This window comes from Amblyomma americanum, chromosome 5, assembly GCF_052857255.1.
Source record: "Amblyomma americanum isolate KBUSLIRL-KWMA chromosome 5, ASM5285725v1, whole genome shotgun sequence".
Lineage (NCBI taxonomy): Eukaryota > Metazoa > Arthropoda > Arachnida > Ixodida > Ixodidae > Amblyomma > Amblyomma americanum.
In genome coordinates this window covers 72,749,852-72,766,921 of record NC_135501.1, presented here as the reverse complement: position 1 = coordinate 72,766,921, position 17,070 = coordinate 72,749,852, and the positions used below count along the sequence as shown (strand labels likewise).

Below are 17,070 nucleotides of genomic sequence, written 5' to 3'. Positions count from 1 at the left end.
GTAGTGTACAACTAATGTGGTTTAAAGCATTTCTCTTAGCCGTGATAGAGCATACATCAACCAAACAGGGCGTTATTTTAATGAAAGAGATCCGGAACACTACAATTTGGACAAGGAATGAAACAGTGAGCAGCTTCCTACATATTGTCGGGACTGCAAATGCAAACTTATATTTCGAAAGGCCAAATTTCCGGGTCGTAGTAAATACCTAGTCGAAAGAGAAATCGTGCAGACTTATAGTATCAGATCAGCAGGCGGTCATTGTAACAGCTAGCATCGTTTCTTCGGCATGATAATAAAATCAAATTTTTGGAAAACTGACCGATTTCCACAAAATGACCTGCAGCACTGCACGTAAGCTTCGGGTTTTTCATTAACCTACGACTTTGAAGTGCCGCACTCCTCCTTTGCTGATCGTTCTCTGTAGTTGTCCCCGTTTTGTTCGCGCTGCGACAAATTCTTTAATTATGTAATTAATTTCTAAGACTAATTTTTCGCACCAAAAATTCAAGCAATTAAGGAATCTGTGTAGCGTATTATGGTCGTTGGGTTTTTTTATTTGAGAATAAATTTTACAGTTCGTCTCCTAACAGTTGATTTCTACAGGAGACTCGGTAACCTGGATAATATCGTTAATATAAATCAGACAACGATGCAGCTAAATGAAATCCTTGAGGAACGCCAGAAATCACTTCTGATATAGAATAAGAGAAAAGGTCATTGAACTCGCACAACGTGCCTCCTGTTCACCTAAGCTTGAATCTACTTCAGAATACTCTGACTAATACCTGATTTATATGCTATAAGTAATTTACTGCGTGAACCTTTCGAATGATTTGCGGGATCTACGTAAATGAAATTTTATATGGTTTTGGGGATTTATCGCTCAACTTAAATCTTGCGTCCTTTCTATGAGACGTGGTGTGGGCGATATTCCTTTCCGGAACCAGTGCTGGTGCTGATAAAAGAATTCGTTGCCTTCAATAAAAGTTAGTATATGTTTACTTATTATATGTTCTAAGAGTTTACAGTTGATACTTTCCAAGGAAATTGGGCGCCAGTTATTTGTGTGTAATAGGATACCGCCTTTAAAACAGGTGCTACGACTGCGCAGGGCCAACCTTGTGGCAGCGAATCAGTGTGTAAGGACGTCCTAAATAATATATTGAACGCAAACGACACCCACTCGGCGTGCCGTTTGAGAAACTGGCTTGACATGGTAGCTAACGCGCTATCCTTTTTGGAATCCAAAAGTGACAGTTGATTAAACACGCCAGCCTGAGTCACGACCAGGTCTCCCGTAAAACGTGAAAGGTGAAGCAAGTTGCTGTCATCGATGCTTGGTTTATTAAAAAAAAATAGACTGGGAGATGTGATCGAGATGGTCTGCTACATTTTTTTTTGTGTCAATATGTTACCGGGGATTTAAATTATGTTTGTTTCTTTTTCGTTGTGACTGAGCTGAAGCCAAACCTTTCGGCGAGCTGTTTTTATGAAGGTTTTTATTTTTGGCTAAACAACTGCTTCTTTATATACCATCAGGGCCTCTTTTTATAGTCCTTCGCTGTTTGGATACGTCAGCTGGACTATCTTTTCCTCCTGCGTAATCGCTTTATTTTGCACTTGATGTGTATTGTTACGTGACGGCCAGCTGAATTATGAGATGAGATGACTGATGGCAATGAGGTGGTTTAATGGCTGCTGGCCTTGCGCGAGCGCTGCTTCTCGGGCCACTGCCAATTTCTTCTTTGTCGCACTACACAGGGCCACGGAGCGATCGTCCCAATCGGTGAGAAAGCGACGCGCGAAGTGATGATGCGCTTCAGACAATGGCAGGACAGGAAGCAGAAAGTGGTGAGGTGCTGGCCGCCACGATGAAGCAGATGACTGAATGATTCCTAGCCCGCCAAGCTTCCTGGCCGTAGGTCACCAAGAGCCGACGGCCGGGGACCCAGGACGCGCCGAACGGCATGGGCAGGGGAACTGTGTTGGCACGTGTGGGCAGCGTTTTGGGTCGGTGGCATCGGGCCCTTGCGTCAGGTTCAGTTCGTCGTGTCGAGTGGTCTGGGCGGTGAACGGGGCGGGAGAAGAACGGCGAGATCTGCTCGGGCGTGAAAGGCTGGGGCACGGCCGGGCGACGCTGACCAAGAACTCACGGTCAACGACCAGGGCTGACGCATGTGCCGAAGCTCCCGCACCAGGATGGGGATGAACTCCGCATCTCACACCAAATGTTACGTGACGGGCAGCTGAAAAATGGGACGAGATTACTAATAGGAATTAGATGGTTTAATGGCCGCTGGCCCAGCGCGAGCGCTCCATCTTCTTCATCACAGTGTAATTGGCTGGTTATTCTAAGGCTTATGTGGTTTTATTTTATTTTCCCAAGTGGGAACCGCGGCGGCTGCGTTTTTATGGAGGAAAAACGCTAAGGCGCCCGTGTGCTGTGCGATGTCAGTGCACGTTAAAGATCCCCAGGTGGTCGAAATTATTCCGGAGCCCTCCACTACGGACCTATTTGTTCCTCTCTTCTTTCACTCCCTCCTTTATCCCTTCCCTTACGGCGCGGTTCAGGTGTCCAACGATATATGAGACAGATACTGCGCCATTTCCTTTCCACCAAAAACCAATTATTATTATTATTATTATTAAGTGGGAACGAATCTGTCGACGCAATGCTACAGATATTCTTGATGAGCGCTATAGTTCAATAGCCGGTTCACAGTCTCTGGTAGCTCGAATTCACCAAACGGCAGATCTAAAAATCTTGAATTTATTTGTCGTCAGCCCTTCTATGATCATTAACTTCCACAGGTATAAAGGCTTGATTTATGGTTTATGGGGTTTTATGTCCCAAAGCGACTTGGGATATGATGGACACCGTAGTGAAAGGCTCCGGAAATTTCCACCACCTAGGGTCCTTTAAACCGCACTGACATCGCGCAGTACACGGGCCTCTAGAATTTCACCTCCATTGAAATTTTAACGCCGCGGCCGGGAACAAACCCGCGTCTTTCAGGTGAACAGTCGAGCACCGTAACCACTGAGCCAGCACGGCGGATACACACAGGTATAAAGGGTTTAACACGAGTGCATGGTTGGACCAGGATGTGCACAGAAATCATTTTTTGATCAGATATCCCGTCTTTTATAGACATAATATAGTCACCAACAATACCCGGAAGAAACACAAAGCCAAAAAGTGAACGAGATTAAGGCGTTAACTTTGTGTCGTCTTCCACAATTTTTTCAGACTGTGTGAAAAAATTATTTTCTGCAATGCTTCCGAACTATAAATTGCTACGTTCCCAGGTAGTAAACTGTCCCGGCTAATAGTTCGCAAATTATATGTCCGGCCATAATCAGTCTGGTGTTACCGTTCACATGAGACCATAAGAATATGTTCAGGTCATCCAAAAACTCTGATAAAGTTTCAGGTGGTCTGTACACTGCACTAACAAGGTAAGCAGTATTCCCATAAGTACGGTAGAGTGCACACCCTCATTATCTTATCTATAGGTCTTTTAACAATAATTCCAACACCACCACCCCGGTTGTCAATATCGCATCGGAAAATCTGGTAGTTTTTGAGTACTACAGAGTGACTAGAAACACCGTTGTGCAGCCATGGTTCGCCCATAACTGGTACATTTAGACTTTGCATCACATATACATATTCGAGTGCGGACATTTTGCTGAAAACGCTGCAAACATTTAATGAGCAAAATCATGGCTATGACAGGTTAGGTTCAAGTGGGAATTTTCCAGGATTACCCAAGTTGACCTAGCCATCATGTGTGTTGGCTGACTTCCCGTCCTTTGCTTGTACTCTTCTCGGGGTTTGGAAGCGAGCGCTCGGTTGCGTTGCGGCCCCATACGGGTACCTTGTCATTTAATTTGCGTTTGGCGTCCATCTAAGAGACCGTCTCTCCTTGCATCCTTTCAAAGCAAGCGCCTTCCCAGAATTTTCTTCGCGCCACTACCGTTTGTTTCGCGTAGTCATTACCAACACTAAGCGATTTAACTTTCAGTTGGCTACAGTTTTACAGCACTTACTATTAAGGCGATAGTCCTTAATTCCTCTACCTCGCGGTGTCCGTCCCTCCATGACATTCTTCAACTCAATAAGCGAAAAGTCTTTGTGCTCTATGGGATTCGAACCACCATCCTTCCGTTCTGCAGCTGAGTGTGCTATTGACTACGCTGCTTCCAGCCAACGCATATGTAGTTCGCCTTGTCTAGGACGCCGGACAGTGTTTGCAGAACAGTGTCGAAACAAGTGGATGCCTCAAAAAAGCCCTCCGGTGTCTCCAGCATTTAAGATTCACAAAGAATTACGTACTTCTATAACACCTTAACCACACTCCAGTGACACAAGCAGCAGCACCACACTAAAGGATTTAGGTAATCTTTAGGTCAACAAAGTGCCCCCTGATTTTTCTTCTCGCCTGTCATAAAATTTCATAATGAACGGAGTCAGTCGTTTTTAGTTCTTTTTGCCTAAGCAATGAATTTTTTCGCCGGTTTTTACATCAACTTGCCGTGTTTCTTGCAAAAATTACAATGAGAGCTGCCTTTAAGTCAGTCGCTTATAGGCCGATTACTTCAGAAGCACCAAAAACAGCACGTTATTACGACGGCTATGGTTTTCATATACTTCCAGTTTTTAGGCATGTTGCCGAAATGTTGCCTCAGGTCATCATAATACTGTGTTCACCCGCTGCAAGTCAAGTGTACAGTGGTGCACTTAGTTTGGAAACCTTGATTCAAGTTGCTGCTCTGAGTGTGTTGTTAGTATGCGCGTAATGAAGTGCGTGTAGTATGCACAGAAGACTTGCAACGTGTGTATGCAAAGTGTATGTTTGATCGAAAAACAAGTGTGCACACGCCCGACAGCTAACGTTATGGAAAAGTGCAAAATCAGAAATTTCGAATTCACTGACGATGACGATGTTCGGCAACATTACCATAAGTTGCCATTAAGCCGGGCACTAAGTGACTGCTGTAATAAACGCTTAAGCGGGCCTGATTTCAGTGTCACAAGGATTCTGTCCAGAGTCCAACGCTCTGCTTAAAAACTATTTGCATTCCGTAACTGTTCTTGCTTGATAAGTTCCGGCATTATTATTCCGAAAGTGGCTGCTATCTCCCAAAGCAACAGAAGAGAAAAGCTTTATCTTTATTCCATCGCAACACTCCTAGAGTTTAGTAAAGCTGTAATTACTGCATATGTATGTAGAGTTTCTGCGAAAAAACGACGCAGAAAAATATTTACCTAAATTATCATATCAAAAGAAAACGTGGAATTACCTAGGTGGATCACGTAATTACATCGAGAATGAGGTATTTTAAAATAACTACAGTATGTGCTGGATAGTGCATACTACTTGAGACAGTTAACAATAGCGGCTTCAAAGATGAATTCAAGAGAAAAACGACACAGGACAAGCGAATGTCCTGCGTTGTCCTGTTGCGTGCGTCTCAGTAGTCGTTGCTGTTTGCTATCTCAAAAAGAGTATTTCGGCATGTTTCAGCCTTCTGCTTCTTTGAAAACCAGAGTCATCCACTGGTGTGTGACACTAAAGATGTAAAATCTTTCAGATAGAGCTGGAAGTATTCCTATATATAGACGGGCTCGCGCAGTTGCTCATGCCGTTTGGGCGCGCAGTGGTCTGAACGCGTTGGAGCAAGTGGTGTTCAGTATCTGTCAAATAATGACTGTGATCCATAGATTAGGTAGCCCTTCAAATGGTTTTCCCACAGTCCTACTTTGCAATGTTTTTGTTTTCTTCCTTATCGCTTCGCTTGTTTGTCTTTTTACTTACAATTATTGCGATTATTAGTAATCACTTGTCCCTAAAAAATTTGGCAAAGAAAGAACTTCATATTTAAAAATCTTTAGAGAATATAATCCTTGCACAAATATTGCACTAGCGAAACTTATAATTTTTACTGATGTTAATATAATTTTGAAGATGCCAGGCAGTGCGGTAGCGCGTCCCCGACTTCCCGAAGAGGAACGCTATCGCGTGCACTTTCGAACAAGACAAGAGAACAAAGAGGTCGAGCAAAACAAAGCGAAGCCGTATTTATAATTTTAAGGAAAAGAGCCGATACGAAACGGAAACTAGAAACACACTCTCAACAAACATACAACACAACACAAATAAAGCAAAGAGTTCACCAGCACTGAGCGTCCAAGGTGAAGCGGGAATGCCTTGCAGACCGGACGGACGCGGGTGGATGTAGTGCGACGCGTCGCTGGCGTTGCGTCGAAGAAAGCGGCGGTAGGGAGCCAGGTGGTGGTAGGAGCGAAGAGGAACACAGGGAGACGCCGGTGGACTCCCGTCAGCATCCCGAAGAACTAGGCAGCAGTACAAAGAACAAGCGTAGCCGAGACCCATCGACGGCAGGCCCGAAACGCCAGAGGCTGAAAGCAGGCTATCCAAGGGTGCCTTTAGGCAGAACGGCTGCACACTTGAAAAGATCTCACGAGGCTTACGTCGGTGATCTAAGGGAGCTCACTGCAGCACGGATGCAACGACCGACGGCTGCCACCTCCACGCTTGAACGACACGACCTCCGCTGCGCTCTCTCTTCACACCTTGGTTTTCTGACACGCCAGCTCTGCTCTCCTCGTGGTCGTCACGCTCCCTGTCGCCGTCGCCTCGCACACAACATTCACACGTGCACAAGCGCAACGCTGCGCTGGCGCGCGCAGCGCTCCGCTATCCGACGCACCACTGTCGACGTACCGCGTTGAGTGTGAGTGAAAAACTTTTATTGAACATTTGCGTAGTTCGGCGGCAGCAGGATCCGCGTCGTCTTCATATCAGGCGATCCCGGATCCCGTCTTCGCAAGGTCGGGCCTTCATTCTAGGGCTCCGCTGAGCCGCGCTGCCTCGTAAGCGTGCTGCACCAGGGTCCTTTGGACCGTGAGCTCGCTGCTGACGAGCCGGCTCTCCCATTGCTCCGCACTTGTGTGTTTGTGTTGGTGGAATTTTATGTTTCGCTCACACTCCCATGTGATGTGGTACAGCGTTGGTACCGCCCCGCACCACGGGCATGTGGCTCTGTATTATGTTGGAAACATCTTGTTTAGTATGTGTAAATTTGGAAAAATACCCGTCTGCAGTCTGCGCCACCCGGTAGCCTCTTTCTTTGTTAGTGCCTTGTGTGGCGGAGGATATTTATACCTTAAGCCCCTGTATAGGGCCAGGGGCTCTGCATACCCCCCGTCGCAGGCTCGGGTGCAAAAGTCGGCCGGTAATCCCGCTCGGAAACTCATCGCTCGAGCATGGCCGTCCGCTCTTTCATTTCCCTTAATACCTGCATGTCCGGGTATCCAAACCAGGCTCTGTATGTGTTTTGTGTCGGAAACACGCGCTTTTCTGAGTATGTTCATGGCTGCGGCACCTATCCTTCCCCTAGTGTAGTTCCTACATGCCTCTTTCGAGTCTGTAAGTATGTTTAGAGATTTGTTTCCCTGGGAGCCGCAAGCGACCGCTAGAGCTATGGGAACCTCCTCGGCTTCTCTTGCGTCCGCAGCCTCTGCCGCTGCACAGGTGATCAGTTCTCCCTGGTGGTCGACTACTACAGCCGCGACCGTGCGCTTTCTATCCATCAGGTACAGCGCCGCATCCGTGAAGACCGTGTTTTCCAGATTGTCTAAGCCTCGCTCGACATACTCGGCTCTTGCTTTCCGTCTTCCTTCGTGCAGGTTCGGATCCATGTTCCTGGGCAGGGGTGCGACCCGAATGGCTTTTCTAATTCCATCCGGGACGTCCTTGTACCTGTCAAGGCGATCTTGTGTTTCCACCCCTATTCTTTTCAGCAGTTCCCGGCCTGTTGGCGTGCCTCGGAGTCTCGTATACTGTGCCCTGATTTGGGCCTCCCTCAGCTCTTGGAAAGTGTTACTAATCCCTAGCTGGAGTAGTTTCTCGTTCGGTGTGTTCCTAGGTAGATGCAGGGCGGTCTTATATGCCTTCCTTAATATTACATCTATCTGTTCCATGTCGGCTTTGGTTGGTATCTGGTAGGGCAGTGAATAGGTGACTCGGCTGACTATCAGGCTGCTGACGAGTCTGAGCGTGTCTTCCTCTTTCATGCCGTACCGCCTATGCGAGACTCTGCTGATCATTCTTCCTACCTGCTCTGCTGCTTTACTTATTAGGCTGATGGTGTGGCTGCATTTCCTGCTTCTTTGCAGCCACATACCTAGCACCCTTATCATGTCTTTCTCTGGGATCCTCTGCCCTTCCAGGTAGACTTCCAGCTCCGCTTTAGTGGGATGTCTTCCGACTCTCAGCAGCTCCGATTTCTCGGTTGAGCATCTGAGGCCTCTTTCTCTGGTGTACTTCTCCACGCACGCGGCTGCTTCCTGTAGTCTGTCCTCCTTCTCCCCCAGAGAGCCCTGGGTGACCCATACCGTGACATCGTCGGCATACATCGCGCGTTTTATCCCTGGTATCCTCTCGAGTTGCCGCGCAAGCCCGATCATCGCAACGTTGAATAATATCGGTGAGATGACCGATCCCTGGGGAGTGCCCTTCAATGGTGTGCCGAAAGGTACGCTTCTAAGGTCTCCAAGCCCGACTTTCGCAGTTCTATCGCTTAAGAAGGCCCTGACATAATTATGGACTCTTCTTCCGCAGTTGGTGTTACTGATTCCCTCCATGATGGCGTTGTGGCCGACGTTGTCGAAGGCCCCCTTTATAACGAGGGCCATGACCACGTTTTCCCCAGCTTTTGGCATCGTGGCTAGAACCTCCTCCTTAAGTTGTATTAGGATGTCTTGGGTGGACAGGTTCGCTCTAAAACCGTACATGCTACCCGGGTATAACCTTCTTCCTTCCTGATGTGTTTGAATCCTTTTAGTGATTATCCTCTCGTAGAGCTTACCTAGACATGATGTTAAGGAAATGGGTCTGAGGTTTTCGATCGATAGATTTTTGCCTGGCTTTGGTATCATAACTACCATTGCGTGCTTCCACTCTGCCGGAACCGTGCCGGATTGCCAAAGCTTATTGAGGTACACCACTAGCTGGTCTATGGCGTTGTCGCTGAGATTCCTGATTAGCGAGTTGCTGATTTTGTCTGCTCCCGTTGCCGTGTTCTTTGTGGCCGCTCTTACCGCCTCGATTACCTCTTCCTTGGTGATAGGCCTGTCCATGTTTAGATGCTCTTCGCCTTTATACTCTTCCTTGTAGCTTTCTATCTGATCCTTCCCGTAGCATTTTATCCTAACTTCCTCTAGCAGCTGTTCCTCGGTTCCATCATATTGATGTACCAGTCTCAGTAGCGACTTGCTGCCTTCGGTTTTGCTTTGGGTTGGGTCCATGAGGGCTCGGAGAATCTGCCACGTCCTAGCCGTGCCTAGCGTGCCATTCAGCGAATTACTGAATTGCTGCCAGCCCTGCCTTGACAGTTGTATTGCATATTGCTCCGCTTTTTCAGTTATCTCAGCGATTTTCCTTTTAAGCTTTCGGTTTAGCTTCTGTCTTTTCCAGCGCTTGGTAAGCCCTCGTCCTGCCTCCCATAGCCCGATGAGCCTTTCATCTACTTCCGGTGCTTGCTCTGTTCTATCCACAGCTTTCGTGTAACCCTCCTGGATTTGGCGAAGCTTTTGACTCCACTCTACAGATTCGATTCCGCCCTCTATATGCGTGCATTGCACCCTGAAAGCGTCCCAATCCTTGATTCGTGCCGTGCAAATCTTCCTTTTGACCCCTAGGCCACCATGCAGGTTCTGACTATGTAGTGGTCGCTACCCAGGTTCTCGAGGTTTTCCCATTCTACCTGCTTGTTGCCTCTTACGAAGGTGAGGTCCGGGCTCGTATCTGGGCTCACGCTGTTGCCTTGTCTGGTTGGCTGGCTCTCGTCGGTTAGGAGGTCGCACCCTGTGCTCTCTGCCGCTAAGCAGATGCCCCGCCCCTTCTTGTCATCTCTGGGGTAGCCCTATCTTGGGCTTTTGGCGTTGAAATCGCCTGCTATGAGAAGGGTGTTTTGCCCTGCTAGTCTCTTCGCCTCCGCAAAGAGCCTGAGGAAGTCGCCATTTGTTTGCCTCGGCGGACTATATAGGTTAACTATTAGGGTGCTTTTAGCTTTCGCTTTCTTCTTGGGAATTATCTCTGTGATTATGTGATCTATGTTTGTGTCCTCTATCTGTTTGTGTTCTATGGCCACCACCTTGTTACTAATTAAGGTGGCAATGCGGCTGCCCTCTTGACATGTGTACCCTCTGAGTTTTGGTGTCGGGTTGTTTGTTTCCTGTAGTAAAATAATATCTGGTGTGGTTCCCCTGGAATATATGTACTGCTGCAAGAGGCCTTGCTTGCGTGCGTAGCCTCTGCAGTTCCATTGCCATAGCTCGAATTGTTGATTTCGCTCAGCCATGTTTGGTTAGCGCTACTCGTGCTGGGAGTTTCAGTGCCGAACCTGCGCTCGTTAAAGAGCATATCCCTCACATCGTTGGTTCTCTGCGTGGTTTGACTCTTAACGTAGTGCCTGAAGCTCCTGAAGGGTGTGGTAAGGCTGATGATGATGATGATGATGATGATGTAGTTCCTGAAGCTCTGCTCTTGCATAGCTACCTTCTGCTGTGTCTGCTGCATTTCGCTGCGCATTTCACTACGCATCTCCTGCATTTCGTTGCGTATCTCGTTGCGCATCTCCTGTATGAGTTTCATTATTGGGCTGTCCGGCCTTATATCCGGTTGTAATTCTTCCTCAATCTGTGTTGGTGGTGTTGGTGTCCTTATTGGTACAAAACCTGCCCTGATTTCTTGATTCTCTCTTATTATCTCTCCTAGCTGTATTCTTAGTTGCCTCATCTCTTCGCAGCACTGTTCCAATTCGCGCTTAAGACTGGAGTATTCCTCTGATAGTTTTTGGATTTGTTCTTCTTGTGTTCCGTTTGTGTTAGAGTGCGGAGCATATAGCGATTTGGGAGGGCCGTCCCGCCAGCTCACCTGCGAGTTGCCGCCGTTCTTCTTCTTTTGCTGCTGCTGCTGTTGTTGCTGCTTGGGTTGTCTTTGTTGTTGCTGCTGCTGCTGCTTGCTTCCGTTGTCCAGTGGTGGAAAGGACTCGTCTTGTCCGCTCTCCTTGTTTTGATTCCAGGGTCTGCCGCCGCTGCGACTCCGCGACTTGCTTCTGTCCGGGTCTCTGCTTTCGTCCCCGAACCATCGTGGTTTCCCTCCTCGGCGGCGGCTTCTGCTGCGCCAACCTTGCTGCTGCTGAGGTCCCCAGCGTAGCTCGCTCGCTGGCTTAAGGCGCTACTTGCAGTCATTCGAGCCGGCTGCGTTCTCTCCGCCGCAAAGCATGCACTTGGGTGTACACTGGTGTGCCTCCGCCGGGTTCTGCCATCCGCACTGCCTACAGGTCTTGGTTTGTGGGCTTAGACAGACGTCCATCCGATGTCCTTGCTGACCGCAGTTGTAGCAGACTTGACTCGTTGGTTTGTATGCGTAGCAACACATCTCTCCTCCATGGTAGATCACTTGCTTGGGTAGAAAAGTGCCTTCGAAGGTGATGACGGCCGTGCTCGAGCTTCCAAGCATCCTGGCCGCCAGGATCTTCACCCCCTGCCTGCGTAGTCTGAGGTTGTCCTTGAGCTCATCCGGTGTAGTTCCTGGGTCCACCCCGTGGATGACTCCCTTCACCGTGTCCTCCGGTGCCGCCACGTGGGCGTTGAGTGCGTAGGTTTTATCGCCAAATTTTAGCTGCGTGATATTTCTGATCTTCCTGGCTACTATCTCGTCGCCAGTGCTGATGATTATTATGTTAGAACCATTTCGTAGTCTTACGATGAAGTCTACTGTCTTGCACTCGTACCCGGTAGCCTCCGCTGCTTCCTTTGCCACTTGGTGTGCTTGCAAATCCTTGACTGTGAGTCCTCTCGGTCGGAGAACTACTTTTAAGTCGTCCTTCGGGAGCGGCGGCAGTCTCCTCCTCTTGCCTCCTCCTTTCTCTGCTTCTTTCTGCGCAGCTGGTGCTCCCCTTGTAGTTTGCATTCCTTCCGAGAGAGGCTCCGGGGTCGTCTTCCCCGGGGTCCCTTGCATCTCCATTTTTTGTTGTTGCTTTCTCCGAACCTTCGGTCCTACGACTATCCAATCCAGTTCCATATCCTTGTTTTCGGAAACTTGCGTGTTTCTTCCTACTGGGTCGCTGCTGTTATGCGTCGGTCTCGTCGCTCTCAAGGAGCCCCCCGACTCTGCCGCCCTTGGTTCTCTTCGGTCGTGTCTTGGAAGTCTACGTCCATATTTTCTGGCATTTCTGGTATAAAGCTATTCAATCCTGTCATTGTGGGCTGTCTGTCGCTAGGGGTGTTCATCTGGGACTTCTCTCCGGTCTTCGCCCCCCTCTCGTTGAGGCCGGGGAGGCCGCGGAGCCCCGTACTCGTGTTAGGCCTAGCTAGGCCTACTGTCGCGCCGACCACGTGGGAAGTTCAAGGACCGATAAAAATCGAAATGTCGGACCCACCAGCTCGTATCTTGGGTCCTCGTGGTCCTCTTCGTTATCGGCGTCGATTCCACCCCAACAGAAGGCAGTCCACAGGGTTTAGGCGGGTAAAAATACCCGCAAAACACGGAGCTCATATGCCACGCGTCCGCAGCTGTCGGCGTTCGCCGACCAACCTCCTACCGCGTTGAAAAATCCCCCACAGATGTGTTGTCACCTCACAGGTACACATGGTTTCCATTCTAATGGTATTGCAGCGAAGAAAAAGTAACGATTTTTTAAACACAAGGGAGAGGCTGGCCTTAACAATGGTTGTCTGTAACTCACGCAAGGGGGAGATGAGGAGAAGTGATATAATTGGTTTCATTATTACGTTGAGCAGCGAGAATGCAGAAAGCCGCGAAGATGACACACAATAAGTACCAGCATATTATGAAATCTTCGCTTTCTTGCTGTTTGAAGCTGCAAAACGTTCCAATGCAACATGCCTGACTAAGTAGCATACAACATAATTGGAAACGATCCAGTGAGGACATGCGAATACATTCAGCCACCGATTGCTCAAAAACTATAATGAAAGGCCAAACACGAGAAGCTTACAATTTAGACTGCATGATGGAAATACAGGGAAACATCAACTTCATTTGTTATTCGGTAAGGGTGTCAACGCGGGGCACTACATAACAAGGTAGAAAATTTGAAGGTACAATATGGGAACTATCATTGGTAGTAGAAATTGGTTTTGTGTTGGAAAAAAAATAAAAATAAAAAAGGTTACAATATTTTGCAGTGTGTTGAATACAGTAATAAATTTTATTTATGGCATTTAAAATCGTTTAAAAACTGAGAAATCTTTAAACCTGGAGAGATAGGCAGGAAGTTTTACTAAGAGCGCTTTAAAACGGGAAAGGGAAGGAAATTATTGCAACCTTCGGGATGCTAGCTGATTGAAGTGGTAGCTTTGCGTCATTCTAATAGAATTTGTTAGTTTTGAAATGCCCACCGGGCTTCAGTTCGAGATCCATCTCCGTAAAAACATTCTTACTCGCTGTCTACTTGGCGTGCCAAAGCTGCTGCTCTCTTTCGCCTGAACCTGACTGAGAGGTTACCTCTTTGAGCATCGTTGTTTACCGCGTGTTTTTCTAAATGGTTTAAGGGAAGAGCAGTAAATAAATTAGTGCACAAGTTCAGCGCCTGCTCTTGAATTCAATTATCTTGAAGGTCAAGCCACTTTCGGACTCGAAAATAAGGATATGTTAATTATGCACAGCATAAATTTGACTCCTGGGGAGAATTTCGACTCTAAGATGGATTTTTATATTTCTCGAGAAAGCTAATTCCTGTTGATGGTAATATTTGTAAAAGATCTCATTCAATGTAGCTGTTTCTAAACAAAACGATTTGCCATGATTGTCAGGACAGTTTTCGCGTAACAGTTTAGGTTTTTGAAGAAGCCTATACCTCCAATAGGATTCCTCCAAAAGGCGCCTAGTGGACTTTAAGCTTAGAGAAGTAGCTGTAGCACAATCTAAGAGTTCTAAAATATCTAAGCTCTCATTCATCTTTGCTGTCTTTTTCCGTGGTTTCATAGAACTGAAGAAAGCTTGGGCTTATTTGCCCGAGTTTGAGACGGGAATGTGTTAAGGAAAATAAAATAGTCAGCACTTTAATTAAGCTAAGCAATCTCATGGGCGCCCTGTCCGCACTTAGAATGGCAAAATTGAGGTGCGTGGTCTCCAAGCTTTATAGAATGAGGCAAGCCAAGCCTTGAGTACACATGATGCTCGAATCGCCACTCCAGCCTAATAGTGCAGCACTAAATTGACAGTCCCATAAACATATTTTCTTTAAGTATGTAAACTTGGGTATCAAGTTAACACCTTTGAAAAAGTAAGTACTACCTGAAATAAGTGTGTTGAAAAGTTCCCGTTACAACAGAAACTTATCTGAATAGCTCACGTTTAATGATGCGATACCTTAATGGCGACCAAACAGTCAGGCTTTTTAAAGCTCGAAACCGCCAAACTGCGGCGGCAGTCCGAATTCTTCTCGGCTTAATCGCGAAAAAATCTTTCTGAGGATGTCTTACGACAAACGAAAAGCTTTTTGGGCTGTTAGTTTTATGAACACGTGATACATTGATGCGCCAGCTCCGAAATGGTGGTGAGGCGTGTAGCCACGGTTCCAGAGACGCCGCCATCTTACTGTACTATTTGAGGCAATTTCAGTGGTGTTTGTCTAGCAACTGCCACTGACTAAGAGACCAAATACACCTGTGCGCTAAGCGCATGTGGACTGGCACCCTGCTTTCCCCTGTCTTCCTAACCGACATGGTCCTCCTGCACTAACCTTCCCCTTCTTCACTAAAACACTCCTTTTACTCCTTCGCAGGTTATCTTCAAGTTTAAATGCCCGGCACTTTTTCTCTGCATCCAAACTTTATCTCTTTATTCGGCCTCGATGACTAAAAGGAATATAGATGAATCATCCGGTTATTCAAAAATTCTAAGATGTAGTCTTGTCATGTGCTAAAATGGCAATTGTTACCACAATATCAAACTTGTGCTGAAATGACAATTTGTTACCACACAATCAAACTTATTATTCCTTATTTATTTGCATATAATTTGTGCTGCTGAAGTAAACGAGATAAGAAATACTCCAATGAATTTGAAATTTTATATCGAGGTACAAGGCAGCCATGTACAGATTTTTACAGCGTGAAGAACTGGCACGAGTTTTTGTTATTATGTATTGAATTCCACCGCATTTCCGCATTATTTCCATTATCAGTTTCTACGAACGCTCGTTTAGCCATAAGACGACTCTCATTTGTTTCTTTCTTGAGTGAAACTTTTTTGAGCACTGTATGTTACCGCGCACGCATTTAGCCTGTTCGACAGCAGAAACAACTTCGGTGAGCTTGGTAGAGAGCTCTCCACATGTCAAATATGTCCACTAAGCCTCATCTCCCCTCTTTCGGTCGCAATAAAGATTGGCTGATTCAGAGATTTATTGATTGATTCATTCATTCATTATTTAGATTTCGCTGCACCTCACAAGTTGTTTTGCTATGCTTAGCTAGCGGTGTTGAGCGTAGAGCGATAAAAGATTTAATTTGAAGTAGGCACCTGGTTCACTGTATTTTGAGCTGTAAAATGAAGGCATCAATGAGACGCCCTCAGTCGCATGCGTCTTACCTTAGCATAGGAATTACTGAACGCCTAAGACAGCTCCAATTCTTTCAGATTTTAGCGGGTATTACGTCTCCACAAAGCGAACATCTCCCCATAGGAATAGAATTAGGAACATGGACATCGTAACCGCGCGAAACATTTTTGCATCCTATAAGGTGGTCTTGCCCGTTATTAAACAATTTAATTTAGCTTTTTGTTTTGCCGAATTTTTCTTTGTCCACTGCCACATTGCAGGAGCATTCATTGATTCCTATTCCAAGTGCAGTGCAACACATTAAAGGCCCTGCCGCTCTGTACCAGCGCGAAATCGTTGCCAGGTTTTTCTACTTTAGAAGCTTGTTACAGCAGTATAACTCATCAAAAAACACAAAAAGGTAGAGTAAAGCACAAGTAGAAACTAGGCTGCACCATTCTTCGTGGAGAATTTATTCTACTCGACGTGTCTATCAATTATTTCGGACAAACAAATTTCGGATTCTTATTTCACACGAGATCCTGAGAGGACAACAAAAGCAAGGAAAACGTGCGCACGGTGCATCATCTTTAGCAGCAGACATTTGATTTGTCGTAGGGGCTGCTTTTCTAATTGACGATAGAGCTTCTACGTGGTGCAGATTTGGTGGTCAGAGCAACCTGTGGTGCTAAGAAAAGAGGCAGAAATTTTCTTTGCCCTCCATTTTTTAATCTATCCGCGTTCTGCTAAGTCATAATTGGTCCTAGTGGCAGAATAAATGAGCACGCAGTAGAACATCATTTCCCTTTTTGTCGCCAACTAATTGAAAATACTTATTAACCTCTCTTTGCGTGAGCATTTAAAATAATTTACAGCTTCCGACTTGACAAAAAAGGTGTGAGCTACTATACAAACACGTGGTCACCCAGTAGCGAACTTTAGAATAATATTTGGTGTTATGTTGCAGGTGTCCCAATTAGGTTCCGCCCTTACCAGAGAACGGCGTGAAGACAGCATATTCTACAAAGACTTCGTCTTCTCAAGCATCATGAGATGATGTAAAAGCTGTTAATAAATTGTTTCGGAACGGAATGAGTACTTTTCTTTTCGGAATATGTGATGGCCACAGCTACGTGAAGATTTCCTGAGACCTCGGGTCATTGAACGCTGGTCTAAATATATCGAAGTATAAAATCAATGACACCAAACCGGATCGCGAGGTCGGATGCACACATATCGTGTTCCATCTCGTTGAATATCTTACCTACAGTCCTATAAAAGATCGGCTATCAAAGCTGTTGTATATACAGTACTTGAACTACGCCCCCTTTCCCTCTGCAAAAAGGTAAAGCAAAGTTCTTCGAGGGATTGAATACATGGTAGCTACATTAACAGAGCAGAAACTCCTAGATATGCACAATAAATGTATAAATATATAGCACGTACATTGAAGATGCGCGT

At 46.5% G+C, this 17,070-nt stretch overlaps 1 long non-coding RNA gene across 2 annotated transcripts in view; it reads left to right on the top strand.

Annotated features, from left to right (window-relative positions):
- Positions 1–16,701, top strand: part of LOC144134795 (uncharacterized) — a 39,119-nt gene extending 22,418 nt beyond the window's left edge. For both annotated transcript variants that reach the window (XR_013315255.1, XR_013315254.1), the window contains exon 4: positions 16,577–16,701. This is a non-coding gene — a long non-coding RNA (uncharacterized LOC144134795). The remainder of the gene's footprint in view (positions 1–16,576) is intronic.
- Positions 16,702–17,070: the final 369 nt, after the last annotated feature.